This window comes from Lynx rufus, unplaced genomic scaffold (genome assembly GCF_022079265.1).
Source record: "Lynx rufus isolate CCGP_SWC_20201006 ecotype Redwood Valley unplaced genomic scaffold, mLynRuf1.p SCAF_22, whole genome shotgun sequence".
Taxonomy (NCBI): Eukaryota; Metazoa; Chordata; class Mammalia; order Carnivora; family Felidae; genus Lynx; species Lynx rufus.
Genome location: NW_025814837.1, coordinates 11,092,429 through 11,119,547, shown reverse-complemented (window position 1 = coordinate 11,119,547; position 27,119 = coordinate 11,092,429). Strand labels below are relative to the sequence as shown.

General features: G+C 37.0%; 1 pseudogene; it reads left to right on the top strand.

Annotated features, from left to right (window-relative positions):
- The window catches only part of LOC124517543 (sterol-4-alpha-carboxylate 3-dehydrogenase, decarboxylating-like), a 36,327-nt pseudogene extending 17,403 nt beyond the window's left edge, over window positions 1-18,924 (top strand).
- The last annotated feature ends 8,195 nt before the right edge of the window (window positions 18,925-27,119 follow it).

Genomic DNA, 27,119 nt, shown 5'->3' with positions numbered 1-27,119 from the left:
AGTTCAATATTCACAAATCAATCAGTGTGATGCATCGCATCAACAAGAGAAAGAATAAAATCCATATGATCATTTCAGTAGAAGCAGAAAAAGCATTTGACAAAGTACAACATCCATTCATGATAAAAAACACTCAACGAAGTAGGTTAAGACGAAACATAGCTCAACATAAAAAAGTTTTATATGAAAAACCTATAGCTAACATCATTGTCACTGGGAAAAAATAAAGCTTCTCCCCTAAGGTTTTTGCATTAAATTAACCTAACACTTAGTGGCTTAACATAACATTTTGACTGCACCATTTCTGTGAGTCAGGAATCTAGGCATAGTTTGTCTTGTTCCTCTGGCTCTGGGCCTCTCACAAGGCTGCAATGAAGGTGTTGGACAAAACTGTAGTCTTACTTTTAAAATTATTTTTAGTAGTTTTATTGAGGCACAATTTACACACAACTGTACATATTAAATGCGTACAGGTTGATGAGTTTAGATGTAAGCAAACACCTGTGATACCATGATTGCAATTAAGGTAAATATACACATCACCTCCAAAAATTATCTCATGTCCCTGTTTCTGTTTTTATTTTTGTAGCAAGAACAGTTAACACGTGATCTACCCTCTTAACCACATTTTGAAGCTCACAATACCTCTATTGCGAACTGTAGGTACTGTGTTGTATAGTAGAATTCTGGAACTTAGTCATCTAGTATAGCAGAAACTATGTCCTTTGAAAAACAGCTGTCCATATCCGCCTCATCTCAGTCCCTGTTACTATTGTGTTCTCTGCCTCTATGAGTTTGACCATTTAAGATACCTCACACAAGTGGAATCATACAAGTGTTTGTCCTTCTACACCTGGCTTATTTCACTTACCGTAATGTCCTCCAGATTCATCCGTGTTGCTGAAAATGGCAGGATTTCCTTCCTTTTTTATGCCTGAAAGATATTTCATTGTATGTATATACCATATTATCTTTACTTATTGGTTGACACATACAAGTCATTTCCATATATTGGCTATTGTGAATAATACTGCACTGAACACGGAAAAGAGACATGGTGTCTCTTTAAGATTTGATTTCAGTTCTTTTGAATATACACTCAAAAGAGGGATTATTGGATCATATGGTAGTTCTATTTTTAATTTTTTAAGAATCCTCCCTACTGCCTTCCAAGGCTGCCACAGCATTTTATGTTCCCAAAAACAGTATACAACTGATTTACAATAGCATCAAAAAAAATATGATACTTAGGAAAAACTTAACCAAAGAAGTGAAAGATTTCTAAACTAAAAACTATAAATATTTATAAAAGAAATTAAAGGAAACACACTGAATGGAAAGATATTCCCTGTTTATGAACTGGAAGATTTAATATTGTTACTGTCCATACCACCTAAAGCGATCTAGAGATTCAATGCTACCCCTATTAAAACCCCAATGGTATATTGTACATAAATGAAAAAAAAAAAAACAGAATTCATATGGAATGATAAAAGTCCCAGTGTAGCCAAAGTAATCTTGAGAAAAGCTTGAGGCAGCACACTCCCTGATTTCAAAGTTATAGGGCTATAGTAATTAAAACAGTATGACACTGGCATAAAGATACACATAGAGCCCAATGGAACAGGTTAGAGAGTCTAGGAATCAGCTCATCCATATAAGGTCAGCTGTTCTTTGACAAAAGTTGATCTTTGACAAGAGAGCCAAGAATACACAACTGGGAAAGGATGGTTTCCAATAAGTGGGATAGAAAAAACTCTGGATATCCACATGCAAAAATAAATATATAAACAAAATTGGACCACAAGATTGCACAAAAATCTACTCAAATTGGGAGTGCCTGGGTGGCTCAGTTGGTTAAGCATCCTACTTTTCTCAGGTCATGATCTCACAGTTTGTGGGTTCAAGCTCCATATTGGGTTCTATGCTGATAGCTCAGAGCCTGGAGACTGCTTCAGATTCTGTGTCTCCCTCTCTCTTTCTACCCCCCCCCCCACTCATGCTCTGTCTCTGTCTGTCTCCCAAAAATAAATAAAACATTAAAAAGTTGTTTTAAAACTCAAATGGACTAAGAACTGAAATGTAAGGCCTGAAGCTGTAAAATTCTTGGAAGAAAACAAAAAGTAAAAGCTTCTTGACATTAGTCTTAGCAATGATGTTATTGGAGGACATCAAAATAAATCACAGGCAATAAAAGCAAAAATACACATCAAACAAAAAAGTTTCTGCACAGCAAAGAAAACAATAAACAAAATGAATGGCAAACTATGGGATGGAAGAAAATATTTGTAAGCCATGTACCTGATAAGAGATTAATATCCAAAATATATAAGGAAATCCTACAACTCAATAGCAACAAACAAACAAAAAATAACTTAAAAATGGGGAAAAGACTTGAACAGACATTCCTCCAAAAATGGCATCCAAATGGCCAACAGGTATATGAAAAGATGTTCAACATCATTAGTTATCAGGGAAATGCAAATGAAAACCACAATAAGACACTACACTGTTAAGATGGCAATTAATCCTGTGAAGATATAGTCTTGTTTTAAAACTTGAATTGGAGTGAATTCACAATAATGGTTTTGATAAGATTCAGTGCCTCACAAGCTTTTGGCTTCAGATCCTTGTTTCCCTGCCATGGAGAACATACTACTATGTAAGCAAAGGGGAGAGGGAAAATAAGTAACAAGACAGAAGTCACTATATTCTTTAATTTGATCTAGGAACCAACATCCTATAATTTTTGCCATGTGCTATTCATAAAAAGTAGGTCACTAAGCCTATACCTTAAACAAGGGCATAAATACCAGTAGACAGAGATCACTGGGAGCTATTTTAGATTCAGCCTACCATGTATTAGAAAATAAAACTGCTTCACTGAATCTTAGGAATAAAACTACGCATACTTTTTCAGAGTTTTTTTTTTTTTACTGTTTTCTTACTTATTTGTAGGTTTTCTTTAAAAATTACTGCTCAACTACTTTCCACACTTTGGTTCCTGAACTCAATAGTTTACCATTGCTTATTTATTTAGAGTGTATACTTCATCCTGAAAGACAATATCCTTTCTTTTAGGGTAATGTCTCAAACTGGCACATCAGCAGAATATTGAAAAGACCATTCAACTATTTTATCAGGTTGGCAACTTCAGAGTGTGGTATGTGATAGACCAGTGTGGAACCCACCCACGCTCTTCTGCCCATTGCTGTGCCTCTTTGCTAAGAAGTGGATGCCTTAGTTTGAGATGATGTTGTGAAGCATTCAGTGTCAATGGCTGAAAGTGTTTGTAAGTTCTCAAAGTTCAGGAAGCAAAGGAAAATGCACACTTGGAATGTGTTTTATAAATGTTCGTGTTCCCCCCAATTCATATGTTGAAATATCAACGTGATGGTATTAGGAGGTGGGGCCTTTGAGAAGTGCTTAGGTCCTTAAAGCCATCATGAATGGAATTAGTGACCTTATAGAAGAGGTCCCAGAGACCTAGCTCAATCCTTTCCCATATGAGGACACAGCAAGAAGTCACAGTCTACAGCACAGAAGAGGACTGTCACCAGTACCTGACCATACCGTCGTCCCAATCTTGGACTTCCAATTTCCAGAACTGTGAGAAATAAAGTCCTATTGTTTAAAAATTACCCAGTCTTTTTTATTTTACTATAGCATCCCAAACAGACTAAGACGATGTGTGAATCTCAATCAAGAACAATTGATTTCAGGGGTGCCTAGGTGGCTCTGTCACTTAAGCATCCGGCTCTTGGTCTCGGCTCAGGTCATGATCTCACAGTTTGTGGGATGGAGCCCCCTGTGGGGCTCTGCGTTGTGGGTGTGGGGTCTGCTTGGGATTCTGTCTCACCCTCTCTCTCTCTGCCCCTCTCCTGCTGGTGCTCTATTTGTCTCAAAATAAATAAATAAATGTGTTTTTTTTTTTTTAAAGAGGAATTGCTTTCAGGGTAGAAGGGGTTCAAGAGAATATATTGCCACCAAATTGGCCTTCTTAAGATGGTGCCGTATCAGGGGCTTACCACTGGTCTCTGTTGCTGGCAGTTGGGATAGTCAGCAGCGATGAGTAGCAGTCTTCATGAGGTGATCCAGGCTTTCGGGTTTATGTATAGCCCTCGTCCCTGTCATCATGGTTACTGCATCCATTTGTTTAATTTGCCAGCAATGGTTTGCCAATAGCTAACTACGCTGTGCGGTGTAATTTTATCTATTTGGTTATTTAGTGCTTCTTCTATTGGTAAAGGTGGATCAATTCTACAAGGCATTCATTTATATGAGTGATACAAAAACCTTACACACTTTGTACCCACTCCTATCTGTCCATCCTCACACCTCTTCACAGCCCTCCTTACCCTTATCTTCCAAACTTTATCCTCCAGTCCCCTGACTAATCTGTCTACATTCTTGCTTTAGGCACATCTCTTGCTCCACCATGTTGATGACTACATGCATAGTGTGGAAACTTTTGTACAAATTCTCCTTCTGCATCATCGTTCAGAGCCACTTCTAAGTATGAGTATTGTGCATCAGCATTCCATTTTCAGTTAGCCCCAACACACCAAACTGACATATCTATGAACCAGCCTTGATTTTTTTCCCATTTCCGTCAGCTTGTTATAAGAGAACTCACTCCATTTTGGCATAGGTGTAAGATGAAGATAGGCAGATAAGCAGCATGTAACTGTGGTGGATGACTATAGTTAAGGCCTGGCCCATCTGCTAATGCAACTTCTTGTACCTTTTTTTGTTTAAGCTTATTTATTTATTTTGTGAAAAAGAGAGCATGCATGCACACAGAATAGTGGAGGAGGGACAGAGAGAGAGGTTGAGAGAGAGAATCCCAAGCAGGCACTGCAATGTCAGCACGGACCCTGATGTGGGGCTTGAACTCACGAACTGTGAGATCAGAACCTGGTCCGAAATCAAGAGTTGGACACTCAACAAGCTGAGCCACCCAGGCACCCCATCTTCTTGTGCCTTTGACATTGATCATGCTTATCCTAGACATATCACTTTTATCTAACAGGGGATTGCTACTGAGCCTACCTAAATTTATGATTTGATTCATTTTACCCATGATGGCTATCTCTGATGGCATAGATGCTTGGTGTCTCATGGTTACACAGTTCATCAATATTAGTTCTTAACAAAACAACAGAATGCCTTATGCTTTATGAGTGGTGCTACAGATGGCATGGGGACTTTCTCTAGAAACACAAAAGTATTTGTTATAACTTTTCTATTACAGCTTGCATGACATCTTTTCCCACCACACATACAAAAAGGCTTCCTATATCTGTGACTCAAGAGACAAAGCTCCTTGCAACACAACTTGGATATGCCTCATAGCCATACTGGAAGCTAGTTCTCAGCCTTCCGTGTCACTGGGTAAATTAGTTAGAGTAATACTCTCAAGTACACAATATGCTACCTTCAGAACTTGAAGATGCCTAACAAATGTTCTCTGCCTCTTCCTCAAAGTATACCTGAGAGATGTCCTTTCAGCCATAATAACACACACTTATCCCACATGCAAAAAAAAAAAAAAAAAAAACAAAACAAAACAAAAACAAAAACTCATCCCCACTCTATCAAAAAATCCTTGAAAGTCTTAACGAATCATAATATCAGGCTTAAATTCTTGGATCTGGTAAAGTATATCAAGTCTAAACATGTATTCTCTTGATTTAGAGACCTATAAATTTAAAGAGAGAGAGAGAGAGAAGAAAACATACAAGTAAATTTTTTGACCTCATGTATACATCACATAGTTTTGGGAATAGAAACCAGAGAACTCTCTAAAACACACTCCCATTTGAAGGAAAAAAAAAGTGCACAGAAGTCACTACTCCTTGGCAACTCAGAATTCCTGCTATGCAAGTGTTTCCATGCCTCCGTCCTCTGGAAGTCAAAAATGTTCTTTAATTAGGTCCCAGTTCTGCTTCCTGGGAGTGGTTCTCAGCCACTTAAGGGGATTAGTCTTTTGTCATCATCTTTCTCCAATTCTAAAGAGGTTGTTAAAGGATGTGCCCTCTTTCCTTTGACTAATTTCTGCCTGCAAAATTGGGAACCCAAAAGTTATTTTAGATATTAAACAGCTTCAGTCCTTGTTAGCCCTGGCTAGTGGTACTTTAGCCAAGCATCCCCAAATCCAGGTGTTTTATTTACTTGATCCCAGTCAACTACATTTACAAAAGAACAAATGTGTGGGTTTTATCATGTATTCTGTTTCCATGAACCGTATTTCTAAGGCCACAGACCTTTGGGTGCTTTGAGTAGTATGGCCCATTAGGAGTCTGTGGGGCTATGCTTTCTAGAGGCCCTTTTATTCTCTGCAAGACATACTAGGTATAACCCTAAATCTTTTAAATAGTTTAGGAAAGCACAGGAGGACTACTCCTTAGGGTCTACATCCCTAAGCTACATCTTAAAGGCCCTTGATTTTTTCTTTGCCCCCAAACTGCATCTATCTTAATTTGATAATATTTTACTGGTTTGCAGGGTTAGAGAGCCTGAAGAATTTTAAAGAGTTTTATAAACCAGTGCTTTGTGGAAACTCTCTATTGCCCCTTCATTCTGTTTACTAACTGGATAGTGCTTTACTGAGCTCATGTCTCACTTTCATTACCTGATTACATCCACCTAAATGAAGTTAGATCTCTCATTCTGCACTCTGCCTGGAGTCCATCTTATCCAAATCTACAAATTATTACATGTGATATCAGTCTTCCCAAGAATCAAAAAGAGCACTTTTTACAAACATTTCATGACAGCATCATATGGGCTACCATTTTCTAAGCCTCCTATATCAGCTTCTTTCTCTTGCCATCAGGCTTAAAATCAGTGCCCCATATTTTAGGTTTTTTTATCAGCATTCCACTTCAAGTACCACTTTTTGCATCAGATGACTTTTGCTTTATAACAACCACAAAAATCAGCGAGATACCAAAACAATAATTTACTTCTCACACATCTTACCAGGTTCCCTCTACCTTTGCCAGTTGAATTCACTCACACGTCAGTGGAACTACTGAGTTTGGGTAGTGCTACTTCAAACATAGGTCCCTGGAGTGGCTTTTCTACATGATTCTCACAACCTCGTTGGACCAGCAAGCTAGCCAGGGCATGGTATTCTTACGGAAATAATAAAAGTGCCAAAGCATATGTTCAAGCACATTTCAGTCCCTACATGCTGAAAAAGCTCTAGCTTTTAGCCTCCCATTGGCCACACCAAGTTACTTTATTAGCTAGCCCAGAATCCAAGGGGACAAATATACTTTGTGTTTTGGGGGAGGATTTGCAAAATTACATGGAAACAATGTCAACTGAGGAAGCAATGATATCTACTTTACTACTAAAGTAGTTTTGTAGAAAAGATAATGAATATGATGCATTTTATACTCCAAAATACATATAAACATCCAGGGTATATCCAGGAGGCAACTGAGGTCAAAGGCTTGGTGATATCAAAGCTAGAGAAGTAGATTTGGGCAACACTGGTATATGGATATGCAACAATTTTGCAGTACATACAAAATCATTAGGATAAAAAGATTGTATGTTATAATAAATACAAATTCATTGGGGTAGACAGTAGATGACAAGGCAGAAGAGGATGCTAAAGTGTATAAAGTACAAGTGAGTATATGGTGGGCGCCAGAAATAAAAGAGTTTGAGAGAAGAAGTTGTAAGATGTGCAGAAAGGTAAATAAGGCTGAAACCCAGAAATAGATAATTACGTTTGACAAGTAAGAGGTCTAATTTCCATGTTACAGACGTATGAAATAATCACATAATTTATACGTGGGTTTAATGATATCTAAATACAAATCATGCATCATAGCATCTGACTTTAGGGCTGCCTGCCCTAAGATCAATTTAATAAACATAAGACCTTGCTCATCATATTCCTAGGGGCAAATTAAATATTAAAATTCTTTGATATCTACATCTAAGAAACCCTTATAATTAGATGCATATGGAAGGAGAGTAATTCAAATGACAAAAGCTGAAAAAAAATTAGTATGACAATGCCTCTTCAGCCTGTCTCATTTACAATATGAGTAATAAAAAATATAATTAGAATAAAGCACTTTAGGAAGAACAAATTCCCCAAGCCTACCCTACAAGTTTCAACTCTGTGTTCCAGGGGAACTTATCTAAATGAGCAAAAAGAAAATGCAACCCACAGGGAATAACAAAATCATAAGTAATATCAGTAAAGTTGTTTGCTCCCCACAAGAGCACACTCAATAATATCAGTTGGAATTCCATACAAGAAGAGATAAAGTGTTAGATTCTGGTCCATTAGGAATAATTTGCTATCTATCCGATTCTAACTTGTTCAGATAGATTAAATAGTTAAAGAATGCTATAATGGAATATGCCTAGCAAAGCTTCATCTATTTTTTTTACAAACATGGCACAAAACAAAATTATTTTGATCACACAGGTTGATTTTTGTGTATGCAAGTATTATAAGTTGAACTGTGTTCCCCAAAAGGATATATTAAAGTCATATTCCCCAGTACCTAAGAATGTAAATTTATGGGGCGGGGGGGGGGGGCACCTGGGTGGCTCAGTTGGTTGATCATCTGACTTTGACTCAGCTCATAATTTCACAGCTTGTGAGTTCAAGCCCCACATCAGGCTCTGTGCTGACAGCTCAGAGCCTGAAGCCTGCTTTGGATTCTCTCTCTCTGCCCGTCCCTTGCTTGTGTACACACATTCTCTCTCTCTGTCTCTCAAAAGGAAGGAAGAAAGAAAGAAAGAAAGAAAGAAAGAAAGAAAGAAAGAAAGTTATTGCAGATGTAACTAATTAAGATGAAGTCATGCTGGAGTAGAGTGGGCCTTCAGTATAACATCACTGTTGTACATATAAGATGGTTCCTTGAAGATGGAGACACAGAGAGAAGACCATGTGAAACAGAGGACTGGAGTGACACATGGATAAGCCAAGAAACATCCAGGATTGCCAGCAAACCACCAGAAGCTAGAAAGAGGCAAGGGATGACTCCTCTATATATTTCAGAGCCAGCATCGTTCTACCAACATCTTGACTTGAGACTTCCAGCTCCTAGAACTGGTAGAAAATAAATTTCTATTGTTTTGAGCCACCCAGTCCATGGTAGGTACTCTGTCATGGCTGCTCTAGACAGCTAACACAGCACGTCTCAATCTGACTGAATATAAGCAACTTACACATACATTTATATCCTATATGAAGATTTGGTGGGACTTTAAATGTGCCCATTTCATAAAATAATTATCCAGACACAAATTTTTAAAAAGCAAGATTAGCAACGTTACTGGTGAATATTCAAAAGGGGAGGATGTAGATTAGCAATTGTTTAAATGACTTAACAGAAAAATATGCCCTGTTGATAAGGAGGCAAATTTTAATATGATGTTTGGTGGCTTTAAAGTCAGGCAATCTTGATGTAAAAACATCCAGTTCCACCATTAACTAACTGCTTGAGGTCAAGCAGTTTATTTGATTTTCCCAAGAGCCAGTTTCCTTATGTGTAGAATGAAGATTATAATAATATCTGTCCCACAGAGTTTTCATAAAGACTTAAGTATATTTTCTTTAAAGCATAGTTCCAGTGCATAATGAGAGTGTTATTCTTATTCTCTTACCTGATAAACTTTTGTATCTTTTTAGAAATCCTCATTCCTCATTAATGCAAATTAGAATATTTGCCTTTCATTTTCTTTTTTTTAATATTTTTTATTTATTTTGAGAGAGTGTGTGTGTGCACAAGTCAGGGAGGGGCAGAGAGAGAGGGAGATAGAGAATCTTATGCAAGTTCCACGTTCATTGCAGAGCTCGACACGGGGCTTGATTTCACGTGTCATTTTCTTTTATCATCATATTTCCACATCCTCTAGCCAACCTGCACTTCAAAGATGAAATGTATGTTCTATCCTATCAGTGATTAGGTGTAAAAATGTACAGTCTCTACCGTCAGACAAATCTAGTCTTCCTCCCAGCCCGGGAAGACTCAGACAATGCATCTAAACTCTCAAAGTATCTATTTGTTGTGCTATATAATAACATTATAATAATGTGTACCTCATATTAAGTGCAAAATATACACAGAGTGTCTGAAACATAGAAGCTCAAAAGTTTCTGGGGCGGACCTCTCCAACCCCTCAATTCATTCAGGCACCAGTTTCAATTCAGGTTATCTCCATGGTTTTTAGCTTTACCAGGGCCTCAGCCCTCATTGCCTCACGACAGAATCACTCAAACACTTTTCTAAACTAACTCCCTCAGCTTTGATCTCTCCACCCAGTCCTATGCATCCAGCATACTAGTAATGGAATGAACTTTATGGTGCTATTATGCCTTAAAAAAAAAGACACCTGTTCACCATTGATAATCCTTCTTTCTGACTTGCCATAGTCGTTATAGTCTAGTTTCACCCCACTGCAATCAACACTGTACTACACCACCCAGATCCCTACCGATGAAGGAGTACATCATTGAAGTTGCCCCAGTTACAGAGTGCTGACAGTAGACAGCTCTCAACTTCCAGGAACATCAGAGATTGCCTTATTGCACAGAGTCACTGCAGATGTTATGCCCCCTTCCCAGGCTTCCCAACACCCAATGGCTCATCAACGAAGGCATACAGAGTCCGGATCAAGTTGACCTATAAAGCTGAAAGGTCATTCTAGCTCCAGAGCTCTCTCCATGGGTTTGGCAGAGGCTATGATTGGAATTGCATTCTCAACATCTCCTTCTTCCCACTCCTGCCTGAGTGCCTTTCTTTCACAACTGTGGATCCCAAGGGCTGCCCCTAAAAATCACCCTTCTTAACAAATTCCATCTCACAGTTGACTTTCCAGGATATGAATCTGACACATCCACCTAAGCCAGCTTTGTTTCAAAGAAGCCATCACTATAAATGGTTGTCAAGGTCGGCTTTTCTTCTCTCTTTAGCAAACTAATCACACACATACAATCATTTGTTCATCTATGCCTTCATTTTTTGAAAATGAGTAGAGCATGCTTCCTTCCCTGTAGGCTTCTTTCCTGTAGACTAGGAGGGGAACATAAGCATTTAAAATAAATGTGATGAAAACAGGATAGTAGCTCTTCTAGAGGTAGGTGTGACGTCCATATGAGCACACATAAGGAGCTAGAAATTGTTATTGCTGTGCTGGTTCATAGGCAATTCTGCGGCATCTTTTTTCTTCTCTCTGTCAATGACAAACTCAATATTCACCTCTTTGAGGGAGTTCCTCCTGGCAAGTCTTCTCACGCCATTTATTTAGATTTTTTGCTGCCACTTATGTACATCTTTCTGGTGAAAATATCATTACTTTTACTTTTAATTTAAAACATGTGCCTACAATAGGCAAATGTATAAAGAACAGAGTTTCGCAGAATTGATTGGGGAGATGATATGTGTAAGTTAGGCATTTTCCCAGATACCCCAGCTGTCAGTCTGAACAACTCTCTGGAATGTATGGAAATGGCAATAAGAGATTTCAAGATAAAACATACAGGTTCCATTGAGACAGGGTTCACTATTTTCAAAAATAAAATAATATTGATCTCTACAGCTCTGCTAAAATGTTCTCTCTCTTTCCATATCTCCAAATAAAGGCAGGGAAGTTTTTTAAAAAGCTGGGAACACAACAAAAGTTAACTTTCACTTTACCCAGTAATTCTTCACTTATTACTCCAATACTAAGATGTTCTACCTATGTCAAAATGACACCCTATCACCTTACCCAGAACCCATAGAACAAGTTAGGAGCTCAATAAACATGTAAAATGAATACTTGATGAATAAATTAATAAGTTACCTGCAGCTTCTTTTCCATTAAAAATCTGAAAAGCATACTCTTTGAAAAGCATTTTTGCATGCATATACTGTAAATATATTATAAGGCTTTGCCTCTAAATTTCTAGAGTTAAAGGAATAAAAAATAGAGTGTTAAGGTAAAACCAAATAGGCAAGTAAGAAGCCATGTCACATAGGATTGTAGAATCACTACCATATCCCAAAAGAAAGAGTAACATACACAGAAGTTCTAATTTGCACCTTTTTCGGTGGGTAATTGCATTTTCAGGACTTATATATTTAAAGTTATTCTGTACTATTTGCTTTATAGAATTTTTCAGTGATAATTATGCCAAAAGTCATGTCTAAATCACCACTTTTGTATGAACTTGCTCTAAATTTAATACTGTACTCAATAGCTGTTCCTATGTTTTCTTAGCAACATTTCAATGATTTAAAAAGAGAATATTTTAAAAAGTTGTAGATATTCTATTTGGGATGAACATACTAATCAATTATTCTTTCCAAGACACTTAAGTATACTTCAAATAAAAATTCTTGACTTTTTCATTATAGGTGTGGGTAACATTAATAGCTTTAAAATAACAAATTGCAGTGAGCTGATTACTTCACCACGATTACACTACCATAAATTACAGGAAGGAGGAACCCAAGGCTTAACCTCCTGCGTGTTTCTCCTACAATGAGATTCTTACTGATTGTCCAAGACTTTTAAGGAAGCACTGATATTAAAATATTTAGTGTGAGCACTGTAGGATATCGGATCAAATGGAGAATTTAGGGTTGGAACAACACAACTGGATTTGGGATAAAGCAGTAACAGGAGGTGGTGGACTTAAATCTAATTCTAACATTTAAACTCAAATGTGATCCTTCCTAAGCAAAGATGGCAAAAACATTTGTTTGTTTCATATGTATATATATATATATATATATATATATATATGTGTGTGTGTGTGTACAATTGCATATACTATGTATGCAATTACATATGCTGTATATATAATTGCAAATATGTTTTGCATATTCATATTAAATTTCAACCTTCTTTCCACTTCTGAACTTCTGTCCCCCTTTACCCTGTTCTGCTCTTTTGATAGGACTTATCCCCTCCAATTACATAGAATTGACTGGTTGTTGATACTGATTGTCTGTCTCCCTTAGAATGTAAGCTTGAGGAAGACCAGGATTTGTAGAAATTTGTGTGCCTTTTGTTCATTGAAGTATCCCAAGCACTTACAGCTGTACCTGGCACATAGTGGGTGCTCGATAAATATTTTGTGGGTAAATACCAAAAAAAAATCTCAAATGTGATCCAATACTAATCTCTCTGGCATTTTATCACCTACAGTTACATTAACCTAGAAAGTCAATCATTAAATGCAACAAAGAAAGGTACATTTCTATATAAACTGTACAAGTTGACAACAATTCATCATATGCTTTTTTATATATTCTGCATTTATTAATTTTAGTACATTTGTATACACAGAAAAAAATCTTACTAAGAGCATCTTCAAAGGGCAGAACTGCAAACTGGTTGAGTATATTTAATTTGATGATGCTTAATTGCAGGAGATGTGAAAGCAGGATGATGAAAGAGAATAGGAAAAATATAAAAAGATAAAGAAAACGCCCTTCCTAAAAAGATTTTAGTCCTTCCTTCCCATTTTTTCATGTCTAGAGGCTGGAACACTATGTTTCATTCTTTGGTTGACCTTTCTTTCCCACTTAATAACTAATGAAGCAAAATCTACAAGGCATGTTTTCCAGAATTAAAATTTTGTGAGTATAAATAACTGTGAGTATAAATAACAAGCAAAACGTATAAGGAATTCGCTGTAAATATCTCCCCAAGATATGTTAATCTTGAAAATGAGTATAAAGTGTATTAAATTTTATAAATTCTTTACTCTTGGTATCTCTTTATAGTGAAAGATTTTACACAACACTTAAGTGTTACCTAAGCTCTTCCTGTTATCAAGCCTAAGATCTTTGAGGGAGGATATTACATATGATTTAGTTTGTCCATTTATAATGTGTGTGTGTGTGTGTGTGTGTGTGTGTGTGTGTGTGAAGTAAAAAGAGAGTAAACAGAGAAAAAGAGTGAAACAGAATAAAAAGAACCAGAAAAAGATCAGGCTTGGGCAGGCTGGTCTCTTTTAGGTAACCATCATAACTGCAGAAATGAAGATAGAAAGAATGAATGTTTAGCTTTGGTATAAAAAGTTTAAAAATCAAACTTTTGGCAGATTCTTTAGCTTTTTAAGTCACAAGAAGCTAGATCTTTACAGCATCAAAAGCCAAGTTCTTGCTATCAATATAGGCATAGAGTGAATAGATAATTGATCAGTAAGTGATATCTCCAGACACTTGAAACTGCAAGTTGGGAAGAAGTCAGAAGAGTCAGAGAGTGAGTCATTGAAGGAGCACTGAATCTTGCCCTACCTATCGTTAAGTTCACCATGTATGCACACATGAGGGGTAGATTGATCTCACTGATGCTTCAGGAGGACACATGTTTCTTGCATGTCAGGAAGCAATCTGAGGCAATGTCAGGAGAGTCCTCACATGCTCTGATAGGACATAAGGAGCACGCAATCCCTCAGACCCTTCTATGCTCCTTGGCTGGGAGTGTCCAGGTGCAACACCCGAAGCTGGTTGGCTGAAAAGATTTGCAGTGGTTACAAAGACATGCGTTGGTGGCCATGGAGAATGAATCAGATGAGAGGTCTCTCAGCACAAGCTAATGGTAAAGATGTCAATAGCAGTGACTGGGTGCCTCCCACTCCTTCAGATATGATGATGTTTTTGGTACATCCAGGAAAAATGTCTCCCCCAAAAATGCAAAATAGAGGAAGAACCTAAATTCATTTTTTTTAAATTTCAAATTGATTAAGTTTATATGAATTGACTAAGAAATATTATGTTTTCTCTCATCAAATTGAATGGGAGCATTTCTTTTTTTTTTTTTATATATATATGAAGTTTATTGACAAATTGGTTTCCATACAACACCCAGTGCTCATCCCAAAAGGTGCCCTCCTCAATACCCATCACCCACCCGCCCCTCCCTCCCACCCCCCCTCAACCCTCAGTTTGTTCTCAGTTTTTAACAGTCTCTTATGCTTTGGCTCTCTCCCACTCTAACGTCCTTTTTTTTTTTTTTTTCCTTCCCCTCCCCCATGGGTTCCTGTTAAGTTTCTCAGGATCCACATAAGAGTGAAACCATATGGTATCTGTCTTTCTCTGTATGGCTTATTTCACTTAGCATCACACTCTCCAGTTCCATCCACGTTGCTACAAAAGGCCATATTTCATTTTTTCTCATTGCCACGTAGTATTCCATTGTGTATATAAACCACAATTTCTTTATCCATTCATCAGTTGATGGACATTTAGGCTCTTTCCATAATTTGGCTATTGTTGAGAGTGCTGCTATGAACATTGGGGTACAAGTGCCCCTATGCATCAGTACTCCTGTATCCCTTGGGTAAATTCCTAGCAGTGCTATTGCTGGGTCATAGGGTAGGTCTATTTTTAATTTTCTGAGGAACCTCCACACTGCTTTCCAGAGCGGCTGCACCAATTTGCATTCCCACCAACAGTGCAAGAGGGTTCCCGTTTCTCCACATCCTCTCCAGCATCTATAGTCTCCTGATTTGTTCATTTTGGCCACTCTGACTGGCGTGAGGTGATACCTGAGTGTGGTTTTGATTTGTATTTCCCTGATAAGGAGCGACGCTGAACATCTTTTCATGTGCCTGTTGGCCATCTGGATGTCTTCTTTAGAGAAGTGTCTATTCATGTTTTCTGCTCATTTCTTCACTGGGTTATTTGTTTTTCGGGCGTGGAGTTTGGTGAGCTCTTTATAGATTTTAGATACTAGCCCTTTGTCCGATATGTCATTTGCAAATATCTTTTCCCATTCCGTTGGTTGCCTTTTAGTTTTGTTGGTTGTTTCCTTTGCTGTGCAGAAGCTTTTTATCTTCATAAGGTCCCAGTAATTCACTTTTGCTTTTAATTCCCTTGCCTTTGGGGATGTGTCGAGTAAGAGATTGCTACGGCTGAGGTCAGAGAGGTCTTTTCCTGCTTTCTCCTCTAAGGTTTTGATGGTTTCCTGTCTCACATTTAGGTCCTTTATCCATTTTGAGTTTATTTTTGTAAATGGTGTGAGAAAGTGGTCTAGTTTCAACCTTCTGCATGTTGCTGTCCAGTTCTCCCAGCACCATTTGTTAAAGAGGCTGTCTTTTTTCCATTGGATGTTCTTTCCTGCTTTGTCAAAGATGAGTTGGCCATACGTTTGTGGGTCTAGTTCTGGGGTTTCTATTCTATTTGAATGGGAGCATTTCTATTGAAAAACAAAAATGTCACCATTGAGCACATTTGACTCATAGCCTGGAACTGTGTTCATACTACATACATCTTTCTTTTTGTGAGCTTTCCATAATTCTCTTAGGCTGTCTTTGAAAAAATCTAGTCTAGTCTTTTATTCAATTTACCTGTCCTTGTTATAACTCTGAAATCTTGAATTGGGCCTATAGCATTAAATTGGCACTCAATAAACATGAAGGAAGGAAGGAAGGAAGGAAGGAAGGAAGGAAGGAAGGAAGGATAGAAGGAAGAAAGCTATAAAACTAATGCCTCCCTATATCTTACTCAATATTTCCAAATGCATTTGAAATTTACTAATTATTTTGCCATCATATTTGTTATATGATCTACTTGTTCCATTTAAAGAAGAAAAGGTAAATTACATTTGGGAAGGAAAAAGATACTAGTAAAGACAAGTGCTCCCAAGAGAGGGAATTCTGTCCAGGCATCTGGCTTAAACTACATGTATTATGGTTTTTCAGGGCTCTAGAAGAATGTTTTAGGTTACTATTTTTTAAATCATGGTGAAGGGTGAATTTTCTAAAACATGAAACCAATACAGATATCATTAAGAGAAATATTTTAGGGTATATAATAAAATAAGCAATTGAAAGGTAGACTTCAAATAGAGAAAATTATTGTGTGCATAGGACAAAAGATTATTGTAATAAATCTTTTAAGTCAAATAGAGAAATATAAAATTAAAAAGAGAGAGATAAAAAAGGGAGAAAATAGATAATGAGAATGTGTAGGACATAATTATGAGATCATTTTAAAAAATAGTCATTAAAATATGAGTAATATACAACTTCACTAGCCATTCAATAAGTGCAAATTAAATTAGTTTTTTTCTGAAAATAAGATTGGCAAATAAAAAATTGATAATAAAAAACAAAGACATAATAAAAATGATAGTAAAAATGATAGCACCCCAATGCCAGGTGCAACATTTTGGAGGACAGTTTAACAATAGGCATCATGGTACTTAATGTGTGGATACTTTGACCTATAAATGTCACTTCTGAAAATTTAACCTAAATAATCAGACATATTATAAGGAAAGGGTGCAAGGATTTGTACACCTGAGTTGTTTAGAGTAGTGAAAAATAACATTAGCTTAAATGGTCATCAACAGGATTTAGATACATAGTCTAGATACATACAATAAAAAAATACTCTGTGGAAATTAAAAATGATTATGTAGTTGGCTTTTGGATGTATACAAACTATAGTAAGTGTAAAATGAAAGTCCTAAAAAAATGCAACCTATGAAGGTTATTTTTGTTTTAGAAGCTGAAGAGGAGGGAAAGAGAAAGGGATGGGGCAGGAAAAGAAGGGGAGAAAGAGAAAAACAACATAAACTAGAAAGACATTCTGCAAATATATTGAAAACGATTACTCTTGGATTGTGGGTAATTATAATCTTCTTCATTAAAATTTTTATTTAAAAATTTTATTTAATAGCTTACAATGAAGGTGCATTAGGTTCAATGTCAGAAGAACAAGCTAATAAAGACATTTCTATTCTGGAAAAAATAGAAGTAATTAACAAGTTAATTGTTTATGGAAAAATAAGGTCCTTGACATCAAAATGACTGCATCAGGGTAAAGGGTGGCACTGGCAGCTGGAGGTCTTTGGGTGCAAGCTGAAAGCACTCTGAGGCTGGCCAGAGGAGCTCCCATGGGTGGGAGACTGGGAAGTGAATAACCATTATTTGAAGGGCCAATAAGTGCACAGTGATAGGAGGCTCTGGATTCCTGGGGGAGCACGCGGTGGAGCAGTTTCTAGCCAGCTACTCTATCAATGTATTTGATATGCAGCAAGGGTTTCACAATCCCTGGGTGCGGTTCTTTCTGGGCGACCCCTGTAGCTAATAGGATCTGTACCCAACTCTTAAAGGTATAGGACAGTTGTCCACTGTGTGTCACCCCCACCAACCAGTAACAACAAAAACTCTTTTATAGAGTGAATTGCGTTGGCACGAAGAATGCTATTGAAACTTGCACAGAGGCTGGGGTTCAAAACTCATTTTAACCAGAAGTACCAGTGTCATCTTTGAGGGTGTCAACATCAAAAATGGAACTGAAGATCTCCCTTGTCCCATGGAACCCGCAGACCACTACACAAAGACCAAATCTTACAGGAGAGAGCAGTCCTGGGCATCAACAATCCTGAGAGGCATTGCTTAGCCATGGCCACCTGCTGTCATGGCATTTTCAGCCCAAGAGACCCCCAGTTGGTCCCCATCCTCATCAAGATGGCTGGGAAAGGCAAGGTGAAGTTTGTGATTGGAAACGGAGAGAACTTGGTGGACCTCACTTTTGTGGAGAACCCGGTGCACAGACATATCTTGGCTGCAGAGTACCTCTCCTGAGATGTGGCTGAGTGAGAAGGCACTTCACATCATCAACCATGAAGTCACCCCTTTCTGGACATTCCTGTCCCACATCCTGACAGGCCTCAGCTATAAGGCCCCCAAGTACCACATCCCCTACTGGGTGGCCTGCTACCTGGCCCCCCTGCTTTCCCTCCTGGTAATGGCGATCAGTCCTGTCATCCAGCTCCAGCCCACTTTCATACCAATGCCAGTCGCATTGGCCAGTACGTTCCACTATTACAGCTGTGAGAACCAAAAAGGTCATGGGCCACCAGCCACTGGTCACCATGGATGAAGCCATAGAAAGGACCATGCAGAACTTTCACAACTTGCATAAGGTTGAGTGAAGCACCCCAGAGTCTGGACCCTCTCAGCGCATTCCCTGGCTGCTAACTTTCCCCTGTGGACCAACAAACTAACCCTCTTCACATGAGTTTCTTCTGAGCTTAGGTCTCCTCCTGCCAGTTAGATGAGAGCCGACTCAGCTCTTCCGTGACCACAAAGTGGGAGAAAACAGCAGACATTTCTCCTTTTGTAGGCTTGGATTTGAATTTCTTAAAGCAAGCAACTTCATATTCTACTATTTTGTGTTTTCTCCTTCCTTCCTCACTTTTTCTCTCCCTCCTTCCTTCTCTCCCACTCCTCCTCTCTCCTGGGATACTCATCATTCCAATGTCCTTGCATTTAATCAAGGAAGCTATAGGAAAAAAACAACTCATTTGCTGATTAATGATGGGAAACTAAATTTACTTCCAAGGAAACCCACACTAAAGGAGAAGCCTAGTTCAAAGAAACCCATATTACAAATATCTTAGAAAAAAAAATCAGAAGTTACAAACACTTCAAATGTACATTTCAAATAGATGCAGAATTTAGAGCAAAAACTTTGAAAAAGTTTCAGTAATTATAGCCACACCACCACCACCAATCTCCAGAAGGAAAAGACTGCTGGTTGTTCACCTCCTTCCATGCTTCCAAGTTCCCTCTCATGTACAGCTGGTGTGCCTGCCTGCATTGTTTTTTCATAAAGCATTCTCTCACAGACACATCTCTGTTTATCAGTGGAGCCCCATTGTCCTTTTTCATTGCAAGATTGTAGCCTGCCCCAGTGGCCTGCCATTTTAGCTGTATAGCTCCTCTTCTGACATGGGACATGGGGCTGGTTGATGGTAAGCCATTGAAAAGGTCAGAGAGAAGAACCTCCTTCATCTGCTTGGAGTTTAGGCAGAAACTCCAGGAGATGATGCAGAAAGGGCTGTTTCTCTACAGCTCATGCTCACAGAACCCTTCAGGCCAGTTTCCAAAAGGTAAATTACATAAAATGCAGTGTTCTCTATTTTCTGGTGACGATATGCTTACAGAACGTGTTTTTTTTCCCAGACTAATCAAAATGCAATGTTCAAAAAAATAAAAATGATTTTATTAAAATGATGACTCCATTTGCTATTTTAGCAAATTCATTTCTATATGTTCTTTAAATATTGTTTATGTGTTGCAAATGTTTTTGGAGTTTGTTGTCTCTCATTTTCTGATGTGTTTCGGTAATGGCATGTCTATTTTATTGTCATATATTCTTTCTGTAGGAATTTTTTGTTTTATAGTATCTTTAAAATGATAACCAGCACTCAAAAAATGGGAAACTAAATTATGTTTTCTTCTAGCATTTCTATTGTTTACTTATACATGTAAATTGATACAGAGTTAATTCTGATGCAAGTAACAACATATTTGGGTTATAGCTTTTAATCTGTTATTTAATTGTCCATAAATTGGAGAAGATATTTGCAAATGACATAGCAGATAAAGGGTTAGTATCCAAAATCTATAAAACAAACTTATGAAACTCAATACCCAAAAAACACATAATCCAGTAAAGAAATGGGCCAAAGACATGAACAGACACTTTTCTAAGGAAGACATCCAGATGGCTAACAGACACATTAAAAGATGCTCAACATCATTCATCATCAGGGAAATACAAACCAAAACCTCAATGAGATGTCACTTTACACCTGTCAGAATGGCTAAAATTAACAACTCAGGAAACAACAGATGTTGGCGAGGATGCGGGAAAAGGGGAACTTTTTTACTGCTGGTGGGAATGCAAAATGGTGCAGTCACTCTGGAGAACAGTATGGACGTTCTTCAAAAAATTAAAAATAGAGCTATGCTATGATCCAGCAATTACACTACTAGGTATTTATGCAAAGGATACAAAAATTCTGATTCAAAGGACCACATGCACCCCAATGTTTATAATGGTGCTATCAACAATAGCCAAATTATGGAAAGAGCCCAAATGTCCAACGACTGATGAAGATAAAGAAGATGTGGTATATATGTACAATGGAATATTACTCAGCAATCATAAAGAATGAAATATTGCCATTTGCAACAATGTGGATGGAACTAGAGTGTATTTGCTAAGTGAATTAAGCCAGTCAGAGAAAGATAAATGTCATATGATTTTACTCATATGTGGAATCTAAGAAACACAACAGATGAACATAGGGGAAGGGAAGGAAAATAAGACAAAAACAGAGAGGGAAGCAAATCAAAAGCAACTCTTAAATACAGAGAACAGAGGGTTACTGGAGGGGTGCTGTGTAGGGAATGGGCTAAATGAATGATGGGCACTACAGAGGGCACTTGGGATGAGCATTGGGTGTTGTATGTAAATGATGAATCACTAAATTCTACTTCTGAAACGACTACACTATATGTTAACTAGTTTAGATGTAATAAAATATAAAATAAAGTAAAATGAAATGAAATGAAGCAAAACAAAGCAAAACAAAACAAAATAAAATAAAATAAAATAAAATAAAATAAAATAAAATAAAATAAAAACAGCCCATAATATCCCTATTGACTCCAAATGACACACTTATCCAATGTTATGATAAACATAGGCTACTCCTGGGCTTTGTATCCTAATCTCTTGATCTGTCATTTTATTTTTTTTAACTTCTTTCAATGTTTATTTTTGAGAGAGAGAGAGAGAGCACGCGCACGAGTGTGAGTGGGGAAGGGGCAGAGAAAGAGAGGGAGACACAGAATCCGAAGCAGGCTCTAGGCTCTGAGCCGTCAGCAGAGAGCGCAACGTGGTGTTCAAACTCACAAACCACAAGATCATGACCTAAGCTGAAGTCGGACGCTTAACTGACTGAGCCACCCAAGTGCCTCTCTGTCATTTTATTTTTTAGCATTCTGTTTTAATTACCTAGTACCATTCTCTCTGTTCTCCTGAATTCACATGTTTATTTCTTATTTTTTATGGTCATTTCATGTAAGGAGATATTTTGAATATGAGCATATTTCAGTAAAAAATTATTCTAATGTAGAAAATTATGTATAGTTTTGCAATGTTGACAACTCTTGCCTATTCAAAAGGAGAGCTAGAGTCATAGGACTAATCTATTATTAAACTACTCTTACTAACCAATAATATTTCTTAAATCTCATTTAAAGAAAATGGAAATTATATGAATAACAATTTCACAAAAAATGAAAACAAGATGGGAATAAATTTAGAAACGGTCGGATCATTCACACACATACACATGCAAAAAAATATATTCTATCAAACAGCAACAATGCCCCATTTCCAAACTGCCAAAATGATACCAGACAAAATATTTTATAAGATCTTATGTTAGTGAAGCTATGACAGAATAGGTATTGTCATTTTTATAGATGGAAATGTCTATTTTTGGAAAGCAATTTAGAAGTATAGATACAAAAATTCATATTGCAAATCAACACATCCACAAGCCCACTATAAGGAAATACCCAACAGCTTTCTCAAAGATAAAAATGTTTGAAAATTCAACTGACAATGTTAATATCAAGAAGTAGGAGACAGACCTAGTAAACTACTATAAAGCTGTACAATGGAGTATTATGCAAGGGATTAAGAAAAATATGGTAAATTGACATGAAAAGGCACAAAAAGCTGATTGTAATAAGTGACCAGTAAACATAAAATGAAGGGCCAATCACAGAATGGTAGGTTAAGAATGATTCTATTGTATAAATTAAGTTATTTATAAGCCATGTTTCTATCATACAAAACTGACTGTGGGAAAGGGAAGCGATAATCATAAAGACTGACTTTTTTAACCATTATTCATATAATGTACCTTCTGTATCTTTCTCTGTGTGCCATTATTTTATCATATACTGAAACATGTATTACCACTTTTTCAATAGACCATTTTAAATTGTGAAATATTTAAATAAAAGATGTCAAGCAGTGTGGTAAAACTAGTAACCTTTTGTGTTATGGTTAGATTTCGATTTCTATACTTATTCAAATATAAAAGCCATTACCAAATGGCTTTTAAAATTCAAACAGAATAATACAGTCTAATAAATTGATGCTTTTATAACTTTATGTCTTAATATTCTTAATGCTAAAAAGGCATAAAATTAAAGTATTTTGTGTCATAAATGTAAAGTAATTGTTAGTACTAATGTAATAATAGTATTTATAATATCCAACATTTTTTAAGTTGTCAAGGGCTTGTACTGTACATTATTATCTTATTTGAGCTTCATAACAGCCCTATAAATTATAGATGAATATAATAAAATTTTAATAGAAATTACCCCCAAATCCCCTATATTCCACAAATATAAACATCTTAGGGACGAAATGTTGCATTTTAAAATGCATTGTAAATATTAGCTGAAACACAGATTTCAAAAATGTACCAATCTTACAATTTACCTCACTAAAGATCCGGATGAATAAAAGGACCACATTAGCATCTCCTATGTACAACAGTAAATTGTTTATCCGCATTGAAAACCAATGTTTGGGGGAAAATAAATAAATAAAACCAATGCTTGGAATTGTTTTCGTAACTACTAGTTTGCTCCACATGCAGAGAATTGTATAAACTCGGGTAAAAACGAACTTCCCTTCTTCCTCACTGCAGCCATGTCTGAGGCTGCTGCCAGCCATAGTTTCCACCTGGAACACCACACAAGTCTGACTCTCAGATGCCATCATGAAATTTATTTACTTTTCTTCCGCTGTTCGTACACACCCTTTCAGTGAGGTTTAATTTTCTCCTTTTCTGGATGAATCCTCAAGCAGAGCCCATAACTTTTCCAGCCATTATCTGCTTTATAAAAGCCTCCTGTCACATTAATGGCTCCAATGGATGCAAATGATCCATTTCAGTAACTGTTGTATTCAGGCAGAGTAATAACCAAACTCCACATTTTTCTAAAATGCACAATTACTCCCTCCCTCTCCTTGGGTCTGCTGAAGGCAGAAGGGGATGGGGCGGGGGGGGGGGGCTCTTTGACACTTCTCTTTCTTCTTCTCCTCCTTCTCCCTCTTCCTCCTTCCAGCTAGAAGAAGCAAGGGGTCAAGAGAGTCTTACTTCTGTCTACTGTGAGAATATGGTAAGTTGTCCACGGATTCCCTCCCACTTCCTGGGAAATATGTCTCCAATCTAGGCGTTCTGGTCCCTCCAACATACTTCATGTCACTCCAGATGACTATTGAATGGGAAATATAGTATATGTTTCCTTCTAATTCGTCAACGTGAAACACTGGGGAGAAGCATAAGAGTGAACATGGCTGGTGATGTCAGTGCCTAGACAAGGAAGGGGAATCTCTAAACACATGAACCAAATGCAACTGTTTGGGAGAATCATTTTCACATATGACTACACCTAAGCCAGCATGTGTGCTTGAACTCTGAAAGTTTTTGTAAAAATTTAGTATCCAATTTAATCTTATACTACTTCTCAAACACCCATCCTCTTATTTTAATCTTGACTATAATAACATTTATGTGTCTATACTTAAAGGCATGATTTATGCACATGTGTATGTTAAAGATATGTGATGTCTTTAGGCTCTTTAAAACTAACTTAACTTTGTTTTTTGCATTGGGTGGTACATAAGAAATTTTTAAAAATATTCTCTGGATCAGGAAAGATCCAAGAGTAAATTATTTTAATGATATTTCTCCTATGTATGCATAGATTTAGTTTATCAGGAGGATGATAACAATTAGCAAAAGAGGCAATTTGTCAGGTGAGGAATCTTCAAGTCATAGTTAGTTGACACTATCACTTTGTATTAAAATGTTGGTGAAATTTGCCACTTCAAATAAAAGAAATTCAAGTTTCATATTTATTAACAAAACTAATATAAGGATGCATAAAACGATGCTCACTTTTACATCCCTAACAACCACCTAACTCTATGTTATCTCATCAGGAAATTCACTATCCACCTGCTATAATCAAAATCTATGTTTTTGAAATTGATATGTATCTTGTCTTATTCCTTGCAGGGGAAAACAGAGATGAGTATCTTATCATTCATTTAATGCCTTAGGGAGATAAAATGTACGTTTCTACTACAATTTTGGTGTCACAGAACAAGTATAAATATTTGAATTTAGGATTTCTACATTTTAATAGATAAGATTTTCTACCTGATAGTCTCACAACCAGTGGGAAGCAATTCCCTTATTACTGTTTATCACCATTGGCAAAAATTGTGGAAATCTCAGCATTCTGTTGTACTTTGTTTCTTGAAAAAAAAATCATTTTAAGAGCTAGGGATCATAATGCAGTTATGAATGAGGAATTATTTAATATTAATCACAATTTGGAAAACCTATAATGTCTTTTTATATTTTTGCAGCCATACAAGAGATTATTTGGCAAATTTGTTTATTTGTACTGTACAAGTTTGTTTTATTTGTACAAATTTGTACCTGTTCTACTCCATTCAAGCTGTATATTAGGTACTCAGGACACAAATATGGGGGGCAGGATTGGCCTCTACCTTCTAAGACTTTATAGAATGGAGATAGAAAGTATAGGCACACTGACCAAAATTACTATGCAATGTATTCTTGCTATATTAAAGTTATATGCCAGATGCAGGAAGAACTTAAGTCAGATTGATGATTGTTATCTGAGAGAATCCAAGATGTATTTAAGGAGGAGAGGAGCCTTGAGCTAAGACTGACAGGATGAAGAGGCACTTGGGTGACAATCAGCAGCAGACATGACAGATGAAAGGAATATCAGGTATGAAAGCATGAGTTTGACAAGGTCTGGGAACACTAAGTAATTCAGAAGGGGAAAATGGAATGTTGAATCAGTTGAGATAAAACATTTAAGGAAGCCTCACGCTAAGCAAAATTTGATATATTTTGCAAAACATCAGATTATTCTCTAATTAAGTTTTCCAAAATTATATTTCCATTCTTAGTTGACCAGTCAGATATCTGTGTTGGAGAGATCATCTTGGAGATGATATCGAGCATGGACTAGAGAAATATAAGCATAAAGAAAGAAAGATAATTTAAATTTTTTTAATGTTTTTTAAATTTATTTTTTAGGAAGAGAGAGCATGAGCAGAGAGAGGGGGAGACACAGAATCCGAAGCGGGCTCCAGGCTCTGAGCTGTCACCACAGAGCCTGACAAAGGGCTTAAACTCATGAACCATGAAATCATGACCTGAGCCAAAGTTGGATACTTAACCAACTGAGCCACCCAGGCGCCCTGAGAAAAAGAAGATAATTAAGGAGAGCAATACAATTAATCAACTGAGAAGAATAAAGGAAGAGAATTAGGGTAGGTAGGTACAGTGAGGATGAAGAGGAGGGGACCAAGAAGAGAGATTTTTAAGACTGAGAAAGGGCCAAGTTACTGACTCTGGAAGGTAACGAAGAGGAGAAATCTAGGATCAAGTTCTTCTGATGAAGAAGAACTAATGAAAGGACAATGTTAACAAGATTAGAAATATAAAATGGGTATAAGTTTGGTTTGAGTTTTAGTGAGAGTTTGAGGGAAAGAAAGTTATACTGAATTGGAAGTTCCTATGAAAAGCTTTATGGATTTTCCCATTGTGGAATAAAAAATATTTTTAAGTCTATTTTTCTCTCTGTTTTACATTATTGGAGATTTTCATGAAATTACTACAGATGATTAAATAAGGTTGGTATCAAATGTTAATATTTAAATCACAGATATTAAGGTAATTGAACCACAAGCTGTCTTAGAACTACATAGTTTAAAGAAAATATAAAGTAGTGATTCCCTATGCCTTGAAAAAGACTATTAATGCCAAGGTGACCTTTGTAGTATCATTCTCCAAGGCTTTGCTTCTCAAATATTTTTGAACAAGGCTCCCATAATGTACCTTTTCACACTTTCCACTGGAGTCAAAGGGGGGTAAAAGTGAGAAAATTCAGTGATAATAAGAGTGTCACCCCTTCCACCAAATTATACCAAGCTGGAAGGAAATGGACACAGACCCTGGAGTGTAGCAGGATGGACAACAGTGTGCTTACCAAAACTCATCTTAAGCAGAATATTGGATGTAGCTGAAAGGAAGATATTGATAAATCATGTAGGGTCAGAGTGGAGGTTAATGAGAATCCCATGGACCATTCTTGAACAATAACAGATGGACACTAAACGGTCTTTCGAGAAAGATGAGTCCCATTATATTCAAGTTCTTTCTTGAAAAAAAGCATGCAACTTCTCAGACAGAAC